Here is a 25,420-nt window from a genome sequence, read left to right on the forward strand (position 1 = left end):
ATTTTTTTATCAATTGATGATGTTTTTCTATCAATTGAGGAGTGCTGATAACTTTGTTTAGGCACGCCAAGCGCTGCTCTGGTGGCATTCTGCAACTGCTCCCGACACCATATCACATACACTATGTGATCAAAAGTATCCGGACACCTGGCTGAAAATGACTTACAAGTTCGTGGCGCCCTCCATCTGAAATGCTGGAATTCAGTATGGTGTTGGCCCACCCTTAGCATTGATGACAGCTTTCACTCTCGCAGGCATACTTTCAATCCGGTGCTGGAAGGTTTCTTGGGGAATGGCAGCCCATTCTTCACGGAGTGCTGCACTGATGAGAGGTATCGATGTCGGTCGATGACGCCTGGCACGAAGTTGGCTTTCCAAAATATCCCAAAGGTGTTCTAAAGCATTCAGGTCAGGACTTTGTACAGGCCAGTCCATTACAGGGATCTTACAGTCGTGTAACCACTCCGCCACAGGCGTGCATTATGAACAGCTGCTCGATCGTGTCCGAAGGTGCAATAGCCATAACCGAATTGCTCTTCAACAGTGGGAAGCGAAAAGGTGCTTAAAACATCAATGTAGGCGTGTGCAGTGATAGTGCCACGAAAAACAACAAGGGGTGGAAGCCCCATCCATGAAAAACACGACCACACCGTAACACCACCACCTCCGAATTTTACTGCTGGCACTACACACGCTGGCAGATGATGTTCAACGGGCATTCGCTACATCCACACCCTACCATGGGATCGCCACAATGTTTACGGTCCTTACACCGAGCGAGGCGTCATTTGACGGAGTGATTGGCTTATGAGCAGCCGCTCGACCATGAAATCCAAGTTTTCTCACCTCCCACCTAATTGTCACAGTACTTGCAGTGGATCCTGATGCAGTTTGGAATTCCTGTGCGACGGTCTGGATAGATGTCTGCCTATTACACATTACGACACTCTTCAACTGTCGGCGGTCTCTGTCAGTCAACAGACGAGGTCGGCCTGTACACTTTTGTACTGTACGTGTCCCTTCACGTTTCCACTTCACTATGACATCGCAAACAGTGGACTTAGGGATGTTTAGGACTGTGGGAATCTCGCGTACAGACGTATGACACAAGTGACACGCAATCACCTGACCACGTTCTAAGTCCGTGAGTTCCGCGGAGCGCCCCATTCTGCTCTCTCACGATGTGTAATGACTACTGAAGCCGCTTATATGGAGTACCTGGCAGTATGTGGCAGCACAATGCACGTAATGTGAAAAACGTATGTTTTTCGGGGTGTCCGGATACTTTTGATCAAATAGTGTATATAGAAAAAGAAGTTAATTAGTTTGGAACTATGGCGTGGACACACTTTAGTCAACATGTCACTGTAGATATTGTGATTTAGGTTATGACCTGTTGGATATGCCATCATTGGCGATGATGTGGCGCACACGAATAACGAAATTCTCGATGATCCGCTGAAGTGACGGAACATCGATGCTGTCGGTGACGTCCTGAATGGCTGCTTTCAACTCAGCATAGGGTTTGGCGTTATAGGCATACACCTTGTCTTTAATATGGCCCCAGAAAAAGCAGTCGCATGCTTTCTGGTCCAGAGATTACGGCGGCTAATCGAGTGCGTCCGGCTACACCAGAGCCAGAATGCGCTCCCCAAACTGCTTCTCCAGGACATCAAATAATCTCCTGCTTCGACGAGATCGAGCTCCGTCTTGCACGAACCACATCCTATCAAAATCAGGCTCACTTTGGATAATGGGGATGAAATCGTCTTCCCAAACCTTCCCATACCGTTAGATAGTCACCGTACCATCGAGGAATAACGCAGCGATTATTTCGTGACTGGACATTGCACACCACACCGTGACCTGTTGAGGCTGAAGACTTCTCGATCGCGAAATGCGGATTCTCACTCCCCTTAATGCACCAATTTTGTTTATTGACTAATCCATCCAAATGAAAGTGGGCTTCGTCGCTAAACCGAACCGTACTGCGCATAATAATTCCCATCATGCCCCTCGTCCAATCGTGAAGTTTGAACTTCGTAACGCAAACCGTTCAGAAGGTGTGACGGTTTTGTTTCACGTAGTTCAATAATTGTCATCCTGTAACTTGGTACAGAGCCAATTCGTAACAGTCACGCGCATGCGCCTACACTGGTAGGGTGGACGTAACAGGTAAAACAAATGTGCACAGACATGACCTATCCGTTGTGCGCTAAACCATTGTTAACGGATGCTTAGTGAATCAAACGCGACGGTATTTTGTCTTACAAGAAGGTTGGACGAACGAGCGAATAGACATTCTCACCTCCAGATGTCTAAATCGTTCAAATGGCTCTGAGCACTATGGGACTTAACATCTAGAGTCATCAGTCGCCTAGAACTTAGAACTACTTAAACCTAACTAACCTAAGGACACCACACATATCCGTGCCCGAGGCAGGATTCGAACCTGCGACCGTAGCAGCAGCGCGGTTCCGGACTGAAGCTCCTGGAACCGCTCGGCCACAATGGCCGGCCAAAGAAGAGGAAAGAAAGTTGCTGGCCATTTCGCCTTCTGCGGCCTGGTCGTCTTCTGGGCTGTAGGGAACCACGCCGCTGATACGGGCGGCCTATTGCACTGTAAAGCCCTGTATAGGGAAAGTACAGCCAACTGGCCAGTGGCCGCCATTTTTGGCCCACTGCGCCGATGGTGATACATTGACTGCTGCAGCATATTTAGCCGTGTGTATCAAAGAAATGTACTCGACCATCTAATGCACTGCTAAAACTGATCGGTGGCTTCAAACGCAAAATGTCGGACATGTAGCAATAACAAAATCTCAACAAATTTAAGCTAAATAAGTCAAAAGCATTTGTTGTGGCGAGCATGAAATACACTTTTTTCCGTGTTATCCTTTATTAATAGCGAAAGCAGATTTCACAGATCTTGTTGCGATATCGAGTTTGAACACCTGTTTCCGTAATTACCTTTACATTGGTGCTATCCAATAGTCAGCAGGACAAAAAGGGAAGCAATATGAGTTCGCAAGTGCAAGAAAAACTCCATGGCCGATTTAAAGCTCTATAGCAACTTACTTCTTGTTCCTGCTACTCGTTACTACGAAAATTCGCCGAAATTCTCTTTTGCTATACGAAAAAAGCATTGGATTCAAATATATATGCGCGATACCTTAATAGTAAGGATTAACGTGCCTATAAGATTGCCCATGCTTTATATTTTTGTCAGACCTGTGGTGTCACCGCCAGACACCAGACTTGCTAGGTGGTGGCTTAAATCGGCCGCGGTCCATTAGTACATGTCGGACCCGCGTGTCGCCACTGTGTGATCGCAGACCGAGCGCCACCAGAAGGCAGGTCTCGAGATACGGACGAGCACTCGCCCAGTTGTACGGACGACATTGCTAGCGACAATACGGACGAAGCCTTCCTCTCATTTGCCGAGAGACAGTTAGAATAGCCTTCTGCTAAGTCCATGGCTACGACCTAGGAAGGCGCCATTAGCCTTACCTAGTTTGAGAGTTATCGTATAAATGTCTCAAGAAGAACGCTGTATTCATCAAAGATTAAAAGTTAAGTATAAAGCAGCTACGTACTTTTCTTGCTACCATTCAATAGTTATCCTGTTCCAGACTTGACGCCAGTCGGCGTGTGTGTACGCGTGCCTTTCTTTCGGCTCCCTTCCCAGTGTGGCGTAGCAAGCTTGTTACGCCACAACAAGACCTACTCCAAAAAATTCTGTTTGCATATTCGTCTATGACATTAGGAGAATGATTACGAAAGTAGAAGAGAATACAATGTTTTTAAAATGTGTTCGAATAAAACAAGGCCTACAATCAAACGTAAGCTATCGGAAACGAAAACAGCTATATTCATAGTAATACACTGTACATTAACGGCGCTGTTGCAACAATAACACTAGTCTCATGGTAACGATAATAGTTACTCAGTGTAAAGGTCGTCGGTTCGGTGCTTGCCCAGTGCAAAACAAAACGTTCTTTTGTACACTGCTGGCCGTTGTGGCCGAGCGGTTCTAGGCGCTACAGTGAGCAAGCGCGCTGCTGCTACGGTCGCAGGTTCGAATCCTGCCTCGGGCATGGATGTGTGTGATGTCCTTAGGTTAGTTAGGTTGAAGTACTACTAAGTTCTAGGGGACTGATGACCTCAGATGTTAAGCCGCATAGTGCTCAGAGCCATTTGAACCGTTTGGTTCGGTACTTGCCCAGTGCAAATCAAAATTTTTTTTGTAGCTTAAACTGTGCGGAACAAAGCACAATTTACTATTGTGAGCACCGTCAATATAAGTTTAAATCATACTGCAGAGTCAATCAGGTCAAATTTTTTACCACTCACGATAACTTTGTACGGTACCACTCAGTATTTTTCGTTTTATGTGCTAACAGTGCCAGTTTTATCCCTAAGGTTTTTGTTTTGTATTTTAATTACCATTAAACCACCGTGTTAGCTATTCTGTTTTTTTTTCTTTTTTCCTGTTCGAATGGATTGGGAACTAAGTAACAGAAATGTAAAAAGGAGACAAAGACAAAAGGCCAGAAATGAAAGAAATTAACTCAGTGGTTAATTCGAGTGCCTGCAACCTTCTCCATTGCGGCCAATATTCTCCTTCTTGTTGCATCTCTGCCTTCGGAAGGAGTTCTGTACAGTTTTCCTCCCTTTTCGCCTCGAAACGAACAGCCAAAAGCACAGCACCGAGGCATTAGCCTACTTGGAAGATACACACGTAACGCTTGGGCAGACAATGGCTGCTTATGTCACGTGACGCGGCCTCAGCCAATCCTGAACTGAGGACGGCGGCAGACGCAGGGGAAGAGGATGGCCACACTTTAGTTTATACAGAGCTTTATTGCGCTGATAGCGTAGCAGGCTGCGGTTTGCAGGCTGCAGCGGCGCCGCGGCGAAGGCGGCGCGTGCCGGAGCGAGGCCTGGAGACTGCAGGCGAGGCCAGCCGGTGAAAGTGGTTTCTCCAGCCCGCACTCACTCACACACACACACGGCCGCTGGACAGCGCCGGCCTCGCCTCTGGAGTCTGGTCTGCCAGAGCCCTCAATAAACTCCGCGAGAACCGCTCTCCCGCACACACACACTCTGCTGCCCTGCACCCTGTGCGTTCGTACGCCGTGTCTCACTGGCAGAAAACACAAACGTTTCCATATATACAGGGTGTTTCAAAAATGACCGGTATATTTGAAACGGCAATAAAAACTAAACGAGCAGCGATAGAAATACACCGTCTGTTGCAATATGCTTGGGACAACAGTACATTTTCAGGCAGACAAACTTTCGAAATTACAGTAGTTACAATTTTCAACAACAGATGGCGCTGCGGTCTGGGAAACTCTATAGTACGATACTTTCCGCATATCCACCATGCGTAGCAATAATATGGCGTAGTCTCTGAATGAAATTACCCGAAACCTTTGACAACGTGTCTGGCGGAATGGCTTCACATGCAGATGAGATGTACTGCTTCAGCTGTTCAATTGTTTCTGGATTCTGGCGGTACACCTGGTCTTTCAAGTGTCGCCACAGAAAGAAGTCACAGGGGTTCATGTCTGGCGAATAGGGAGGCCAATCCACGCCGCCTCCTGTATGTTTCGGATAGCCCAAGGCAATCACACGATCATCGAAATATTCATTCAGGAAATTAAAGACGTCGGCCGTGCGATGTGGCCGGGCACCATCTTGCATAAACCACGAGGTGTTCGCAGTGTCGTCTAAGGCAGTTTGTACCGCCACAAATTCACGAAGAATGTCCAGATAGCGTGATGCAGTAATCGTTTCGGATCTGAAAAATGGGCCAATGATTCCTTTGGAAGAAATGGCGGCCCAGACCAGTACTTTTTGAGGATGCAGGGACGATGGGACTGCAACATGGGGCTTTTCGGTTCCCCATATGCGCCAGTTCTGTTTATTGACGAAGCCGTCCAGGTAAAAATAAGCTTCGTCAGTAAACCAAATGCTGTCCACATGCATATCGCCGTCATCAATCCTGTGCACTATATCGTTAGCGAATGTCTCTCGTGCAGCAATGGTAGCGGCGCCGAGGGGTTGCCGCGTTTGAATTTTGTACGGATAGAAGTGTAAACTCTGGCGCATGAGACGACACGTGGACGTTGGCGTCATTTGGACCGCAGCTGCAACACGGCGAAAGGAAACCCGAGGCCGCTGTCGGATCACCTGCTGCACTAGCTGCGCGTTGCCCTCTGTGGTTGCCGTATGCGGTCGCCCTACCTTTCCAGCACGTTCATCCGTCACGTTCCCAGTCCGTTGAAATTTTTCAAACAGATCCTTTATTGTATCGCTTTTCGGTCCTTTGGTTACATTAAACCTCCGTTGAAAACTTCGTCTTGTTGCAACAACAATGTGTTCTAGGTGGTTCCCTGTTCTAAGGAATAAACCATGTTGTCTACAGCACACTTGCACGTTGTGAACAGCACACGCTTACAGCAGAAAGACGACGTACAGAATGGCGCACCCACAGACTGCGTTGTCTTCTATATCTTTCACATCACTTGCAGCGCCATCTGTTGTTGAAAATTGTAACTACTGTAATTTCGAAAGTTTTTCCGCCTGAAAATGTACTGTTGTCCCAAGCATATTGCAACAAACGATGTATTTCTATCGCTGCTCGTTTAGTTTTTATTGCCGTTTCAAATATACCGGTCATTTTTGAAACACCCTGTATATGACGGTAGTATCTGTTCCCGAAAGAACAGTTACCGTTGATGACCATGCAGCTTTGCTAGAAATGAAATGATAATTAAATGGACACCCTAGCTGCAAACAGGCGTTGATGTACTTCATTGGGCACACGTTGAAATTACATCTATTAGGCGCACAACAAATGTAGTGGTGTGGACATGTTGGGAATGTGGGGCTCACGGGGAGCGTGCAAGGGATAAGTCCCTCCCTGCAGGCGCACTATCCCCTGTGCCCTCGGTGGCTCAGATGGAACGCCGGCACGGTAGCTCAGCGTGTTCCGTCAGAAGGTTAGCTGCCCTCTCTAATAAAAAAACTGAGTTAAACGATCAACAACGAACTTCAACGGATGTCATACTACGTCCGCCCCGAGCAGATGCAACGAACGAAACCGAATTAAAAAAAAAAAAAAAAAAAAAAATTGATAGAGCGTCTGCCATGTAAGCAGGAGATCCCGGGTTCGAATCCCGGTCGGGCTACACATTTTCAACTTGTCGCCAATGAAGTACATCAGTGCCTTTTTGCAACTAGGGTCTCCATTTAATTATCATTTCAGATCCGAAAACACAAACTTTTTTTTTTTTTTTTTTTTTCCAGCGCTTCCAATTTAAAACACATGAGCAGGGTTACGAAAAAGTGTTGCGCACAAACTGAAAGATGTAATACGGGAATCTAAAGAAGGGATTTGCGGTGTTGCGCTGGCCGCGGTGGTCTCGCGGTTGAGGCGCTCAGTCCGGAACCGCGTGACTGCTACGGTCGCAGGTTCGAATCCTGCCTCGGGCATGGATGTGTGCGATGTCCTTAGGTTAGTTAGGTTTAAGTAGTTCTAAGTTCTAGGGGACTAATGACCTCAGAAGTTAAGTCCCATAGTGCTCAGAGCCATTTGAACCTCTTTTTTTTTTTTTTTTTTTTTTTTTTTTTTTTTTTTTTTTTTTTTTTTTTTTTTTTTTGCGATTAATCCCGAGAGCGAAAGCTTTACTTATCACTCCTGCATGGAATTGGTTGGGTGCAGAAACTATGTTATACACTGATGCGCCAAAGAAACTGGCATAGGGTTGCGTTGTTTGGGGAAGGAGACAACACAGCGAGGTCATCGGTCTCATCGGATTAGGAAAGGATGGGGAAGGAAGTCGGCCGTGCCATTTCAAAGCAACCATCCCGGCATTTGCCTGGAGAGATTTAGGGAAATCAGTGAAAACCTAAATCAGGATGGCCGGAGGCGGGATTGAACCGTCGTCCTCCCGAATGCGAGGCCAGTGTCTAACCACTGCGCCACCTCGCTCGGTTGAACTGGCATAGGCATGCATATTCAAATTCAGAGATATGTAAACAGGCGGAATACATCGCTGCGGTCGGCAACGCCTATACAGGGTGGTCCATTGATCCTGACCGAGCCAAAGAACGAAACTAGTCTAGCTTGAAGGGGGAAAGCAGATGGCGCTATGGTTGGCCCGCTAGATGCCGGTGCCATAGGTCAAACGCATATCAACTGCGTTTTTTTTTTAATAGGAACCCCCATTCTTTATTACATATTCGTGTAGTACGTAAAGAAATATGAATGTTTTAGATGGGCTACTTCTTTCGCTTTGTGATAGATGGCGCTGTAATAGTCACAAACATATGGCTCACAATTTTAGACCAACAGTTGGTAACAGGTAGCTTTATGTTCAGCAGAACATAAGAAACCACGTGAAGAAACTTCAGGTAACGAAATAGAAATGGCTGAAGAATATTCTGCACAAATTCGTTCTGTACATAGTGACAGTGGTACTGATGGTGGTACTAATAGTGTGGATCAGTCATCAAAGTTTTTCATGCGGAAAGTGTAGATGCTATTAAAAATGGTGATATATATTTTATTAATACTCATTTGTTCCAAGTATGGGCCTATGACCAGTTGGTCGGCGACCATTCACCAGACGTTTTCAATTGGTGAGAGATCTGGAGAATGTGCTTTCTGTAACCAGAAAGGCCCGTACAGGACCTGCAACATGCGGTCGTGCATTATCCTGCTGAAATGTAGGGTTTTGCAGGGATCGAATGAAGGATAGAGCCACGGGTCGTAGCACATCTGAAATGTAACGTCCACTGTTCAAAGTGCCGTCAATGCGGACAAGACGTGACCGAGACGTGTAACCAATGGCACTCCATACCATCACGCCGGGTGATATGCCAGTATGGCGATGACGAATACACGCTTCCATTGTGCGTTGGCCAAACACGGATGCGACAATCGAGATGCTGTAAACAGAACCTGGATTCATCCGAAAAAATGACGTTTTGCCATTCGTGCACCCAGGTTCGTCGTTGAGTAGAGCATCGCAGGCGCTCCTGTCTGTGATGCAGCGTCGAGGGTAACCGCAGCCACTGTCTCCGAGCTGATAGTCCGTGCTGCTGCAAACGTCGTCGAACTGTTCGTGCAGACGGTTGTTGTCTTGCAAACGTCCCCGTCTGACGTGGCTGCACGATCCGTTACAGCCGTGCGGATGAGATGCCTGTCATCTCGACTGCTAGTGATACGAGGCCGTTGGGATCCAGCACGGCGTTCCGTATTACCCTCCTGAACCCACCGATTCCATATTGTGCTAACAGTGATTGGGCCTCGACCAACGCGAGCAGCAATGTCGCGATACGATAAACCGCAATCGCGACAGGCTACAATCCGACCTTTATCAAAGTCGGGAACGTGATGTTACGCATTCCTCCTCCTTACACGTGGCATCACAACAACGCTTCACCAGGCAACGCCGGTCAACTGCTGTTTGTGTATGAGAAATTGGTTGGAAACTTTCCTCACGCCAGCACTTTGTAGGTGTCGCCACCGGCGCCAGCCTTGTGTGAATGCTCTGAAAAGCTAATCATTTGCATATCACAGCATCTTCTTCCTGTCGGTTAAATTTCGCATCTGTAGCACGTCATCTTCGTGGTGTAGCAATTTTAATGGCCAGTAGTGTATCTCTTTTACTGGACATTAAGTCATAGCTCTTACGTTATGCATTTTAGAGCCCATGTTTGCTATACAATCTTTTTTTGTTTTGGTCCATATTAACACCTTTCAAAATACGGAAAGCAAAGAGCTTTCAGTGGAGAGATATGTTTCACAGTATCGAAGAAGTGCTCAGGTCTCTTGAGGTATGCGTTTCAAAGCCCCTGTTTACTGGACATTTTGCTTTGAATGATCATTTCTGTCATAACCTTGAATATGAACCATTCCTCATGGGACATTGCATATGAAAGTGATGGTTGTCAGCTTCCTAAAGCTGTTGTCTGAACTCTAATCAAAACACTTGTAAGAGGTATGCGCTGCCTGCGACATGAGAATCGCTGACCAGAGAGCAGTGTTGACTGCAGTACAAACTGTGTAACTGTAGCGGTTAGTTGTGGTGGCTAGTCGCTTCTCTGAGGTTGTCTGCGCTTGTCTGCAGCCTGCTCTGGTCGGGAATCTGGAGATGGAGTATTATTGTATAAGGTAAAGAAGCAGCGTCGCGCATATCTAGTAATGTACCTCAACTGTCATCAAAATGTTTTAAAAAGTCCTAATAATAATTTTGGCAATATAAAGTAATTTTTTTAAAAAAAAGCATTCATTTCAAAAAATCAGTTGCTTCCTTTCATAAATGACAAATGTATCGGCCAGCATTGCGCTGAGCTGTCCCGGAAAAATTTTATATAAGAGCAGATATATTCGCCGTTTTTATTGAGGTAAGAATTTTTCCTTTTTTTATTCAGAATGATCTTACAGGGCCATGACGCAGCGCTGCTGTCGTCCAAATTCTACCAGGTTACTGAATTTATTTTTTATTACGAGGTTTAGGAATTTTCTGTTTCGAGCTTACATTAAATGGGAAACAAAATTTGTGTGGAGGTTAAATGTGAATGAATTTCTGTAGAGAGATTACGCTAAATTAGAATCACATTCCTTATTCATATTTAAATAAATTTCAATTATTTCGTGTGGGGAGGTTACACACTACATATTAGCCCAGAGATACAATTAGCCCTGTACCCGTCAGGTAGGCGCACTGGCCACCCAATGAGGGCCGGTGTGCCGGCAAGCCTGGATGTGGTTTTTAGGCGGTTTTCCACACCCCACTAGGTGAATACTGGGCTGGTCCCCATGTCCCACCTCAGTTACACGATTTGCAGACATTTGCAACACATTAGCAGTATTCCACGATTTCCACTAGATGCAGACAGCTGGGGTACACTCACTCCATGTTGGGGGGGGAAGGGGGGTATGGGGTGGTGGCAGAAAAGGCATCCGGCCACCCCTTGAAGTTAACCGTGCCAAATCCGTCCTTATCCCTACCAACCCCTCGCTCGATGCTGGATAAAGACAGTAGCCGAAAAAGCATAAGATAAAATTAGTTGTATGCCACTTGGCCATCCCCATTGGTGTGTAGCACTATTTGTGCGAATGCTGGACGGGTTGCGAATTGTTCAAAATGGTTCAAATGGCTCTGAGCACTATGGGACTTAACTGCTACGGTCATCAGTCCTCTAGAACTTAGAACTACTTAAACCTAACTAACCTAAGGACAGCACACAACACCCAGCCATCACGAGGCAGAGAAAATCCCTGACCCCGCCGGGAATCGATCCCGGGAACCCGGGCGTGGGAAGCGAGAACGCTACCGCACGACCACGAGATGCGGGCAAGGTTGCGAATTGTGAAGCAAAATTTTATAGAGAGAAAAACTTTTAAATAAAGGCAAATTTATTTGTTTATTTAACGAATAAATAAATTAATAGTCACTAATAATAATAACACACCGTAACACGAAAAAACGAATATATTTGCAACTGTGTACAAGTGTAACATGTTTTTGTGGGGCAGTGCCACGAGAAGGTAAGCACTGATGGCACCGCTCGCAGCTAGGGTGACCAGATGCAGTTGTTTAAGAAGGAGGACAAACAGCTTCAAAATGGAGAACAAAGAAAGAAAAACGAGGACACATCAAGCGGGTCAACTGCAGGTGAGGATACCACCCGTCAGCTTTGGACAAGTCACGTGACTGCCGGGAATTACCGATAAAACTAGTAGTTGATTGTTACTGGTGGTCAGGTGGTGACTAACTGAGCAATCCAAAAAAAATAAAAACATTGATTGTGGTGACAGTGTGGCGTCAATTATTTTGTTATGTCAACAACATGGAATTGTTTACAAAGCGAAAAACGTAAGAGCATTCACCTCCTTTCATTCGATGCACCGCTCCCAATATCTACAATTCAAGCAGCAGCTGACGACATGTAAACTGTACTTTAACCTTCCGAATACAAGTAAACTGAGTGACTATGAAGCAATGAAATAAAATCACGGCAGTTAATCTGTCGAGTTATTTCTTACCTCTATTGGCCACTGAGACGTACATTCCAGCTCCACATATCTTACATTCCGCTTCAAATTCATTTCTCCCTTTCTTGAAAGCAGGATATTTGCAGGAAAGGACATCAGAAAATGTACACTTTCGTATAGGCATAACCAAATATTTTACGTAACTCACTCGGTTAAAAATTACACTGACAAATCACACGTGCACTACAGGAAGCCAAGCCAATACAAAGCGAAGATACGAAACGAAAATTTTAAATAACCGATATTTGCATTCGCTTCGGTCGATCAACGATCCTTGTGCCACCTACTAACACCACCTTCGTGCGTGTTTATCATGAAAGCTGTGACAATAGTAGAAGTATTTAAGTTATTGTAAATTTAACTGTATTATGCTCAACTTCGCGAAAAAGCTGGACACTGTAAAAATCCGCCCGGACCCCGGACAAAGAGCTAAAAAGGAGGACGTGTCCGGAATAATCTGGACGTCTAGTCACCCTACTCGCAGCATATTTTCACAACGCCCCTACTGTGTATTCTAGAAACCGTGGTTGCGAGTGTTCGCTCAGTTTTTTTTTATTGTTTTTGTGCAGGCGCTGCTGAGAGCCTGCCTGCCGCCATGTTGGCCCTGAACATCCTGTGCCTGAAGCGTAGGCGCTCCTCCAGCTGGGCGCCCGCCGGGGGATCCCCGCTGTCCGGCAGCGGCAAAGGGTAAGTACCTCGCAGGCCTGCCAACGCTCGCACAGCGCAGCTGAATGAAGCCACTCTACCGGCAGACTAAATCTGAGCCGTGTATAGGTCTGCTGTGCGTTCTCGCGCATGGCTTCACTGTTCGTTACAAACGATTACTTCACTCCGTAACCCAATTTCTAACATGACAGTTGTTCTTCTTCCCCATCGATGGATCTTCACATCGCCTGCAATCTGATGTCACAGTTATGTTGCCCACTTTTTTTCCCAATAGCCCCAAAATCTTAGCCAACACACTGTCCTTCTCTGTACAGTAGCACTTACACACATCCTCAATTGTTTTTTTGATATAAAAAAAATGGTTCAAATGGCTCTGAGTACTATGGGACTTAACATCTGTGGTTATCAGTCCCCTAGAACTTAGAACTACTTAAACCTAACCAATCTAAGGACATCACACACATCCATGCCCAAGGCAGAATTCGAACCTGCGACCGTAGCGGTCACGCGGTTCCAAACTGAAGCGCCTAGAAACGCACGGCTACACCGGCCGGCTTTTTTTAAATATATTCCAACCTGTCTTCCCCTACAGTTTGCATCTACTGCTCCCTCTAGTCTTAACGCGTGTCCTATCACCCTGTCCCTTTTTCCCTGTCAGTGTTTCCTACGTATTATTCTTCTCGCTGATTCTGTGGAGAATATTATTCCTGATCAGTCCGTCTAATTTCCAACAACCTGGTTTTCCCACAGTCCATGTTTCATTTCAATACAATACTGTGCTCCTGACGTACGTTCTCGTAAATGTCTTCCTCAAATTAAAGCCAACATAAATACCAATACACTTCCTTTTTCACCATTTTAAGCTGAAAGGTGGTTGAAGTGAGTGGACTTTTGTGATATGAATAATGATGTGCCTTTTCCTTAAATATTTACATTTGTGTGATTTTCTTAGAAGCTTTTTCGTGAGAGTATACCCAGAACACAGAGTGAATTTAGGAATTCTGTTGGCAAATTTTCACTTCTGTCACGATTCACCACTCTATCAGTGGATTTAAATATTTTCCCCCTTGTGCTGTATTCTGTATTCGATTATTTGTTTGTTGAACCACATCGATTTTTGTTGCTGAAATTGCTCATTCACACACACAATTTATTCAGTCCTTCTCCATAAATGGATACACTTTTTCGATAGTTGTTCCTTTGTCATTATTTTGTTGCATTACTCATAGCTTAAGAGGATTTTGCCGGAATCTAGACCAATATGGTATGTGCAGTCTTAAGGTTGTGTTTTACAAAATTAAAGAACATTCTAGTATACTGTAGAACATTCGTTGATATGCCAGAATATTTGTGAGGGAAAAAAACAAAAAAAAGTTTTGCATCACCTCTGTTCCGAGAGTTGCGGAACCTGTACCGAAAATCGGAATAGAGAGGAACATAAACTTCATTTCGCCGGCCGCGGTGGTCTCGCGGTTCTAGGCGCGCAGTCCGGAACCGTGCGACTGCTACGGTCGCAGGTTCGAACCCTGAATCGGGCATGGATGTGTGTGATGTCCTTAGGTTAGTTAGGTTTAAGTAGTTCTGAGTTCTAAGGGACTGATGACCACAGCAGTTGAGTCCCATAGTGCTCAGAGCCATTTTTTAAACTTGATTTCCGCCCTTTTTACTGCTCGTGAAAACCACACATTGCATGTTGTACCACCATACAGCGAGACCTTCGGAGGTAGTGGTCTAGATTGCTGTAAACATCGCTACCTCTAATACCCAGCGGCAGACCCGGGTTCGATTACCGACCTTGCTACAAAATTTTCTTCGCTTCTTCAGTCTGTATGGGGCCTACATGATGGTTCAAATGGATCTAAGCACTTTGAGGCTTAACATCTTCGAGGTCATCAGTCCCCTAGACTTAGAACTACGTAAACCTAACTAACCTAAGGACATCATACACATCCATGCCCGAGGTAGGATTCGAATCTGTGACCGTAGCAGCCGCGTGATTCGGATTGAGGCGCCTAGAACCGCTCGGCCTCCATGAATTCACATCTGTATGAGACTAGTAAAGTCTCAGAAATTGTGTCATTTAATATGAATGAGTTAATGTGTCAAATAACTGACATTAAGCAAGTAACCGACAAAAAGTTTGAAACTATTTTAAACTTTTTGGAAGTCTAGATCTACATCCATATTCCGCAATCCACCTGACGGTGTGTGGCGGGGGGTACGCTGAGTACCTCTATCGGTTCTCCCTTCTATTCCAGTCTCGTATTATTCGTGGAAAGAAGGATTGTCGGTATGCCTCTGTGTGGGCTCTAATCTCTCTGATTTCATCCTCATCGTCTCTTCGCGAGATGTACGTAGGAGGGAACAATATACTGCTTGACTCCTCGGTGAAGGTATGTTCTCGAAACTTTAACAGAAGCCCGTACCGAGCTACTGAGCGTCTCTCCTGCAGAGTCTTCCACTGGAGTTTATCTCCCATCTCCGTAACGCTTTGGCGATTACTAAATGATCCTGTAACGAAGCGTGCTGCTCTCCGTTGGATCTTCTCCATCTCTTCTATCAAACCTATCTGGTACGGATCCCACACTGCTGAGCATTATTCAAGCAGTGGGCGAACAAGTGTACTGTAACCTACTTCCTTTGTTTTCGGACGGCACTTTCTTAGGATTCTTCCAATGAATCTCAGTCTGGCATCTGGTTTACCGACGATTAATTTTATATGGTCATTCCATTTTAAATCACTCCTAATGCGTACTCCCAGATAATTTATGGAATTAACTGCTTCCAGTTGCTGACGTGCTATATTGTAGCTAAATGATATGGGATCTTTCTTTCTAAGTATTCGCAGCACATTACACTTGTCTACATTGAGATTCAATTGCAATTCCCTGCACCATGCGCCAATTCGCTGCAGATCCTCCTGCATTTCAGTACAATTTTCCATTGTTACAACCTCTCGATATACCACAGCATCATCCGCAAAAAGCCTCAGTGAACTTCCGATGTCATCCACAAGGTCATTTATGTATATTGTGAATAGCAACGGTCCCCTGCGGCACACCTGAAATCACTCTTACTTCGGAAGACTTCTCTCCTTTGCGAGTGACATGCTGCTTTCTGTTATCTAGGAACTCTTCAATCCAATCACACGGTTGGTCTGATAGTCCATATGCTCTTACTTTGTTCATCAAACGACTGTGGGGAACTGTATCGAACGCCTTGCGGAAGTCAAGAAACACGGCATCTACCTGGGAACCCGTGTCTATGGCCCTCTGAGTCTCGTGGACGAATAGCGCGAGCTGGGTTTCACACGATCGTCTTTTTCGAAACCCGTGCTGATTCCTACAGAGTAGATTTCTAGTCTCCAGGAAAGTCATTATACTCGAACATAAAACGTGTTCCAAAATTCTACAACTGATCGACGTTAGAGATATAGGTCTATAGTTCTGCACATCTGTTCGACGTCTCTTCTTGAAAACGGGGATGACCTGTGCCCTTTTCCAATCCTTTGGAACACTACGCTCTTCTAGAGACCTACGGTACACCGCTGCAAGAAGTATCAAGCACTGGATTAGTACGTTACGGGTAATTTCGCTTGGTTTTAAGCAAACGCTGTTCGTCACGTGTCTGAGTGTTCATGATGTCGTATTTGCTGAACTGTGTGTCGTAAACACAGTGGCGGATACATACGCCTCCCCCCCTCCCGCCACAAAGCGGGGCCGCCCCCATTGCCACCCGCGCCGCCCCCGCCAGTCAGCCCGCATGCTATTCGTTCCTTTCTTTCGTCAGTCGACTCGACTCAATCGACTTATCGAGTAGTCGTACTTTCCTATGTGGCACTCGCGTCCGCGTCATCGTATTTTGTACATTTCTGCCTGGCACACAGACAGCTAACACATACATACGAGAAAAGTCGCGACCATTCTATTGATGCTCGATACGTTATTCTGTGTGGCATTTGTTCGAGAAAAGTCGCGAATATTCTATTGGTTTCTTGTGCAGAGAACACTCGATACGTAGTGTTTTAAATACGGACTATTCGCTGAATAGGAAGCTAGTTTATACACTACTAGCCATTAAAATTGCTACACCAATAAGAAATGCAGATGATAAACGGGTATTCATTGGACAAATGTACCAGAACTTGCCTGTGATTACATTTTCACGCAATTTGGTTGCATAGATCCTGAGAAATCAGTACCCAGAACAACCACCTCTGGCCGTAATAACGGCCTTGATACGCCTGGTCGTTGAGTCAAACAGAGCTCGGATGGCGTGTACAGGTACAGCTGCCCATGCAGCTTCAACACGATACCACAGTTCATCAAGAGTAGTGACTGGCGTATTGTGACGAGCCAGTTGCTCGGCCACCAATGACCAGACGTTTTCAGTTGGTGAGAGATCTGGAGAATGTGCTGGCCAGGGCAGCAGTCGAACATTTTCTGTATCCAGAAAGGCCCGTACAGGACCTGCAACATGCGGTCGTGCATTATCCTGCTGAAATATAGGGATTCGTAGGGATCGAGTGAAGGGTAGAGCCACGGGTCGTAACACATCTGAAATGTAACGTCCACTGTTCAAAGTGCCGTCAGTGCGTACAAGAGGTGACAGAGACTTGTAACCAATGGCACCCCATACCATCGCATCGGGTTATACACAAGCGTGGCGATGACGAATGCACGCTTCCAATATGCGTTCACCGCGATGTCGTCAAACACGGATGCGACAATCGTGATGCTGTAAACAGAACCTGGATTCATCCGAAAACATGACATTTTGCCATTCGTGCACCCAGGTTCCTCGTCGAGTACACCATCGCAGGCGCTCCTGTCTGTGATGCAGCGTCAAGGGTAACCGCAGCCACGGTCTCCGAGCTGATAGTCCGTGCTGCTGCAAACGTTTTAGAACTGTTCGTGCAGATGGTTGTTGTCTTGCAAACGTCCCCATCTGTTGGCTCAGGGATGGAGACGTGGCTGCACGACCCGTTACAGCCATGCGGATAAGATGCCTGTCATCTCGACTGCTAGTGATACGAGGCCGTCGGGATCCAGCACGGCGTTCCGTATTACCCTCCTGAACCCACCGATTCCATATTCTGCTAACAGTCATTGGATCTCGACCGACGCGAGCAGCAATGTCGCGATACGATAAACCGCAACCGCGATAGGCTACAATCCGACCTTTATCAAAGTCGGAAACGTGATGGTATGCATTTCTCCTCCTTACACGAGGCGTCACAACAACGTTTCACCAGGCAACGCCGGTCAACTGCTGTTTGTGTATTTGAAATCGGTTGGAAACTTTCCTCGTGTCAGCACGTTGTAGGTGTCGCCACCGGCGCCAACGATGTTTGAATGCTCTGTAAAGACAATCATTTGAATATCACTGCATCTTCTTCCTGTCGGTTAAATTTCGCGTCTGTAGCACTTCATCTTCGTGGTGTAGCAATTTTAATGGCCAGCAGTGTAAGTTTGAATTCCGGCAAATGGGTATTTGCTGAAAGGTTAGAACTAATTAAACCTAACGAACCTAAGGACATCATACACACTCGTGCCCGAGGCAGGATTCGAACCTGCGACCGTAGCGGTCGCGCGGTTACGGACTGAAGCGCCTAGAACAGCTCGGTCACACCGGCCAGCTAGGTGCTCTTGAGTGCAGCCGCTAAGCTGATCTGTGCTCCGCAAGCAGGCATGGGGCATGGTGATGGAGGCTGGCTTTCAGCATGTTGAGAGCGGCGAATTCGTGAGAGTTATGTCACAGCGCCCACACACACACAGAGTCGCAGTACGTGCGACCCTGGCACGCAGCCCAGGAATGCCGGCACGGCTGGCTTCATTTCCTAGCCACGTAGCGCAGTCTGCCCAGAACAAGGTCCACCAAGGCCGCGGTGCTTAGTGACTCAGCCGGCTCCGCCCTGTCCAAATACCGACGGCGGTAACAGCTTTTCATTTCATTACCCAGTCTTCACACCACAGCCAACTCATGCCGCACATCCCCCCCCCCCCCAAAACCTCTTTTACATCACAACTGCGAAGCTGACCAAAAGCTGCAAATCGTATTCGTAAGGCCTCCATGAATTCGAAACACAAAGTGATGCCTTACACGGCTCGCTCGATAAGTAATACCTACAATTTCTTCTACAGCCATTAAAATGCACTGAAGATCCAAAGAAAGTGGTACACCTGCCTCTAACATCGTGTAGAACCTCCGCGAGCACGGTTCAAAAAAATGGTTCAAATGGCTCTGAGCACTGTGGGACTCAATATCTATGGTCATCAGTCCCCTAGAACTTAGAACTACTTAAACCTAACTAACCTAAGGACATTACACAACACCCAGTCATGACAAGGCAGAGAAAATCCCTGACCCCGCCGGGAATCGAACCCGGGAACCCGGGCGCGCGAAGCGAGAACGAGCTGCGGACTCCGCGAGCACGCAAAAGTGCCGCAACACGACGTGCCGGACTCGACTAATGTCTGAAGTAATGCAGGAGGGAACTGGCACTGCGAATCCAGCAGGGCTGTCCATAAATCCGCAAGAGTACGAGGGGGTCGCCATCTCTTCTGAACAGCTCGTTGAAAGGCACACTACATATGCTCAATAATGTTCAAATCTGAGAGTTTTGGGCCAGTGGAGGTGTTTAAACTAAGAAGAGTGTTGCTGGATCCACTCTGCAGCAATTCTAGACGTTTGTGGAGTGTAGCATTGTCCTGCTGGAATTGGTCAAGTCCGTCTGAATGCACAATGCACATGAATGGATGCAGGTGATCAGGCAGGATGCTTACATACGAGTCACTTGTCAGAGTCGTATCTAGACGTATCAGGGGTCCCATATCACCCCAACTGCACACGCCCCACGCCATTACAGAGCCTGCTGACATGCAGGGTCCATGTCCGCCCCTGGTAGCTGAGTGGTCTGTCCGACAGAATGTCAATCTTAAGGACCCGCGTTCGATTCCCGGTTGGGTCGGAGATTTTCTCCGCTCAGATACTGGGTCTTGTGTTGTACTATCATCATCGTTTCATCCCAATCGACGCGCACGTCGCCGAAGTGGCGTCAAATCGAAAGACTTGCACCCCGCGAACGGTCTACCCGACGGACGGCCCCAGTCACACTACATTTACATGCAGGGTCCATGGATTTGTGAGGTTGTCTCCATACCCGTATACACGTGCATCCACTCAATAAAATTTGAAATGAGACTCGTGCGACCAGACGTTTCCAGTCATGAACAGCGCAATGTCGGTGTTGACAGGCCCAGGCTAGGCATAAAGCTCGGTGTCGCGCAGTCATCAATGGTACATGAGTGGGCCATCGGCTCCGAAAGTCCAAATCGATGGCCGCGCGGGGTAGCCGCGCGGTCTTGGGCGCCTTGCCACGGTTCGCGCGGCTCGCCCTGGCCGAGGTTCGAGTCCTCCCTCGCGCATGTGTTTGTGTGTGTGTGTGTGTGTGTGTGTGTGTGTGTGTGTGTGTGTTTTGTCCTGAGCGTAAGTTTAAGTTAGAGTAAGTAGTGTGTAGGCCTAGAGACCGATGACCTCAGCAGTTTGGGCCCATGAGAACTTACCACCACCACTCCACATCGCTAATGTTTCCTTGAATGGTTCACACGCTAACGTTTGTGTACGGGCCAGCATTAACGTCTGCAGCTATTTCCGCAATGGTTGCACTTGTATCCCGTTGAACGACTGCCTTCAGTCGCCGTTTGTCGCGTTCTTGCTGTATCTTTTTCCGGCCGCAGCGATGTCTATGATTTGATCTTTTACCGGATTCCTGCGGTTAAGGCGCTCAGTCCGGAACCGCGCGACTGCTACGGTCGCAGGTTCGAATCCTGCCTCGGGCATGGATGTGTGTGATGTCCTTAGGTTAGTTAGGTTTAAGTAGTTCTAAGTTCTAGGGGACTGATGACCACAGAAGTTAAGTCCCATAGTGCTCAGAGCCATTTGAACCATTTTGAACCGGATTCCTAATATTCACGGTACAGTCGTGAAATCTTCGTACGGGAAAATGCTGACTTCAACGCTACCTCGGAGATGCTGTGTCCCGTCGCTCGTGCGCCGACTGTAATACCACGTTCAGACTCACTTAAATCTCGATAACCTGCCATTTTAGTAGCAGTAAGCATTCTAACAACTGCGCCAGACACTTGTTGTCTTATATAGGCATTGCCGACAACAGAGCCATATTCTGTTTACGAATCTCTGTATTTCAATTCGCATGCCTATAGGAGTTTCTTCGGCACTTCAGTGTACGAGGGTCACTCCAAAAGAAATGCATACTATTTTTTTTAAATCCATCTTTCATCCTACATGTTTCAAAGTTTCACAGTGAGTAGATACATCCTTTAGGAATAATATTTTCATTTCTCCACATAATTTCTATCCCTCTCAACAGACTTACGCCACCTTGAAGCCAGCGCCTGTATAGCCGCACGGTAAAATTCTGGACCGACCTGCTGGAGCCACTGTTTGGCAGCGTGCACAAGGGAGTCGTCACCTTCAAACCTTGTTCCACGAATAGTCTTTCAGTTTCCCATAGAGATGATAGTCACATGGAGCCAGGTCAGGACTGTAAGGCAGGCGGTTCAGTGTTGTCCATCCGAGTTTTGTGATCGCTTCCACGGTTTTTTGACTGACATGTGGCCGTGCATTGTCGTGCAACAGCAAAACATTCTGCTTTTGGCGATGTGGTCGAACACGACTCAGTCGAGCTCGAAGTTTCTTCAGTGTCGTCACATACGCATCAGAATTTATGGTGGTTGCACTTGGCACGATGTCCACAAGCAAGAGTCCTTCGGAATCGAAAAACACAGTAGCCATAACTTTTCCAGCAGAAGGTGTGTGTTTTTTTTTTTTTTTTTTTCCTTGAGTGAATTTGCATGATGCCACTCCATTTATTTCCTCTTCGTGTCTGGTGAAAAATGATGGAGCCATGTTTCATTAGCTGTCACAATTCTTCCAAGAAATTGATCTGCAACATTCTCGTACTGTTCCAAAAGTTCGCTCCATACCGTTTTTCTTGTTTCTTTGTAAGCCAGTGTCAACATCCTAGGAAACCACTTGGCCCAATCCTTTTTTAACGCCAACACTTTCAGTATTCTGCAAACACTTCCTTCGCCTATCCGAACGTAGCGTGACAATTCGTTCACTGTGATGCGCCTGTCAGCAGTCACCAATTCGTTAACTCTTTGCACATTGTCTGGAGTGTGTGCAGTACGAGGCCTGCCGCTGCGAGGACAATCCTCAATATTGCCGTGCCCGCTTTCATCGCGTAACCTGCTCCCCCACCGACTAACTGTACTGCGATCGACAGCAGCATCTCCGTACACCTTTTCCGACCTCTTGTGGATGTTTCCCGCTGTCTCGTTTTCACAGCACAGGAATTCTATGACAGCACGTTGCTTCTGACGAACGTCAAGTGTAGCAGCCACCTTGAAGACGTGCTGTGACGGCGCCACTCACGGGAACAGGTTGAACTAAGTTTGAAAACAAGCGGGAAGGATGTACCTACACACTGTAAAACTATCACACATGCAGAATGAAAACTATATGTTTACAAAAATAGTATGGATTTCTTTTGGAGTGACCCTCGTATATTGCGTAGACCACAGTTTTTCGTGACATTACTGAGGCTTCACACCACACGTAACTCATCCCACACCTCCCTTCACACCTCGCTCTTTTTCATCAAAACTGCAAAGCCGGCCAAAAGCTGCAAATTGTGTTCGTAAGCTCTCCATGAACTCGAAACACAAACTGATGCTTCTAGACGGCTCGCTCAAGTCTTTTTCTTAGTTTCCTGGCGGCGGCAGACTACACTTCAGAGTTGATCGTCGCAGAGGGAGCAGATCGAACAGTTCCAGACGACCGTCGCCACGACACTGCGTCTTTGAACTTTTTCTTCGCAGGAGAGGTGGTGTAGCGCCACTAGATACATTGCCATATTGAAACGACCCCTTAGGAAAATTAATGAATGACTGTGCTGATAAACCTCTTACATTATTTGATTTTGAAACAGCTGAGCAGAACTGAACGTACTCAGACATTTCGCTCTTCACTTATTCTGATCATCACTAAACTGACACACAATATTTTTTTAGCGCAACACAGTCTGACTTTCAATAATCCCTACAAAAGAATGGCCCTGACTAACATTAACCTATACCTTTCACAAATCACTTACCTCACAAAAATCTTCGTTACTCGAACTACTGCAATACAGCGAGCGCCGCTACTGCCAGCTAAATAAAAGATTCAAACTACTGAAAGCTGTAACTACTGATAGGCATAGTTAGCAAATGAAAGATTTTAATATAGAACAAACAATGTATTTACCTTATTAAGTCATAATACACTCATGGAAATGGAAAAAAGAACACATTGACACCGGTGTGTCAGACCCACCATACTTGCTCCGGACACTGCGAGAGGGCTGTACAAGCAATGATCACACGCACGGCACAGCGGACACACCAGGAACCGCGGTGTTGGCCGTCGAATGGCGCTAGCTGCGCAGCATTTGTGCACCGCCGCCGTCAGTGTCAGCCAGTTTGCCGTGGCATACGGAGCTCCATCGCAGTCTTTAACACTGGTAGCATGCTGCGACAGCGTGGACGTGAACCGTATGTGCAGTTGACGGACTTTGAGCGAGGGCGTATAGTGGGCATGCGGGAGGCCGGGTGGACGTACCGCCGAATTGCTCAACACGTGGGGCGTGAGGTCTCCACAGTACATCGATGTTGTCGCCAGTGGTCGGCGGAAGGTGCACGTGCCCGTCGACCTGGGACCGGACCGCAGCGACGCACGGATGCACGCCAAGACCGTAGGATCCTACGCAGTGCCGTAGGGGACCGCACCGCCACTTCCCAGCAAATTAGGGACACTGTTGCTCCTGGGGTATCGGCGAGGACCATTCGCAACCGTCTCCATGAAGCTGGGCTACGGTCCCGCACACCGTTAGGCCGTCTTCCGCTCACGCCCCAACATCGTGCAGCCCGCCTCCAGTGGTGTCGCGACAGGCGTGAATGGAGGAACGAATGGAGACGTGTCGTCTTCAGCGATGAGAGTCGCTTCTGCCTTGGTGCCAATGATGGTCGTATGCGTGTTTGGCTCCGTGCAGGTGAGCGCCACAATCAGGCCTGCATACGACCGAGGCACACAGGGCCAACACCCGGCATCATGGTGTGGGGAGCGATCTCCTACACTGGCCGTACACCACTGGTGATCGTCGAGGGGACGCTGAATAGTGCACGGTACATCCAAACCGTCATCGAACCCATCATTCTACCATTCCTAGACCGGCAAGGGAACTTGCTGTTCCAACAGGACAATGCGCGTCCGCATGTATCCCGTGCCACCCAACGTGCTCTAGAAGGTGTAAGTCAACTACCCTGGCCAGCAAGATCTCCGGATCTGTCCCCCATTGAGCATGTTTGGGACTGGATGAAGCGTCGTCTCACGCGGTCTGCATGTCCAGCACGAACGCTGGTCCAACTGAGGCGCCAGGTGGAAATGGCATGGCAAGCCGTTCCACAGGACTACATCCAGCATCTCTACGATCGTCTCCATGGGAGAATAGCAGCCTGCATTGCTGCGAAAGGTGGATATACACTGTACTAGTGCCGACATTGTGCATGCTCTGTTGCCTGTGTCTATGTGCCTGTGGTTCTGTCAGTGTGATCATGTGATGTATCTGACCCCAGGAATGTGTCAATAAAGTTTCCCCTTCCTGGGACAATGAATTCACGGTGTTCTTATTTCAATTTCCAGGAGTGTATATAGCAGTTCATGACATCCATTCCTACAAATGTACTCTTTCTGATGGACACACCTCCAGATCATCCGCTCTCAAAACTCCGCCATCTCTCTCTCCACTGTGCAACACTACGCGCTGTTAACAGCCAACTGCCCAACACTACAATACCCAACAACAATGCAAACCAGCCACATACTGCACACAGCACAGCCAGAGCGCTACCTAAACAGCCTACTTACAATATTGTTTCTGGTTCGAAGTGATGAACCCATATTCATCGGTTGTTCCGATCTTAGACAAAAAATTTGCGACATTAGCCTCGTAACGCGCAAGCAATCCCGGACCCGCTACGGTCGCAGGTTCGAATCCTGTCTCGGGCATGGATGTGTGTGATGTCCTTGGGTTAGTTAGGTATAAGTAGTTCTAAGTTCTAGGGGACTGATGACCTCAGCAGTTGAGTCCCATAGTGCTCAGAGCCATTTGAACCATTTTTTTGAAACAGTTTCGTCCGCCAGTTGGAGTACTCGAACGTGTTTGCCCGTTGGGTTCCTTGCCCCCTAAACAGAAGTCCGCAAAAAGCAACGAAGGACGATGGTTCAAATGGCTCTGAGCACAACATCTGAGGTCATCACTCCTTGTAATGACACATTCCGACGCAGAGACATACAATACCTTAAAGCCTGCGCTAGAGATTTAATTCAGAGGGATGTAGAATACAATCTCTGTAATGTTCATATTGGATTCTCTTTTGTTGCATACTCCAAGAAAGAGTTAAGATACACTTTCGATTGTTACCTTGTAGGGGATGGACGTAATTTTTTATGTGTACGGAAAGGCAGCCATCTTGTTTGTATTTATGATTTGTGCGACGAGCAGAGCAAGTCTTATTGTGTTTTGAATAAAAAATAGTGAGAAATATTTAAATG

General features: G+C 47.0%; 1 long non-coding RNA gene across 1 annotated transcript in view; it reads left to right on the forward strand.

Annotated features, from left to right (window-relative positions):
* The window catches only part of LOC124720494, a 137,773-nt gene that overhangs the window by 24,993 nt on the left and 87,360 nt on the right, over nt 1-25,420 (forward strand). Inside the window, exon 2 of the long non-coding RNA XR_007006174.1 lies at nt 12,646-12,763. This is a non-coding gene — a long non-coding RNA (uncharacterized LOC124720494). The remainder of the gene's footprint in view (nt 1-12,645; nt 12,764-25,420) is intronic.

This window comes from Schistocerca piceifrons, chromosome 11 (assembly GCF_021461385.2).
Source record: "Schistocerca piceifrons isolate TAMUIC-IGC-003096 chromosome 11, iqSchPice1.1, whole genome shotgun sequence".
Taxonomy (NCBI): domain Eukaryota; kingdom Metazoa; phylum Arthropoda; class Insecta; order Orthoptera; family Acrididae; genus Schistocerca; species Schistocerca piceifrons.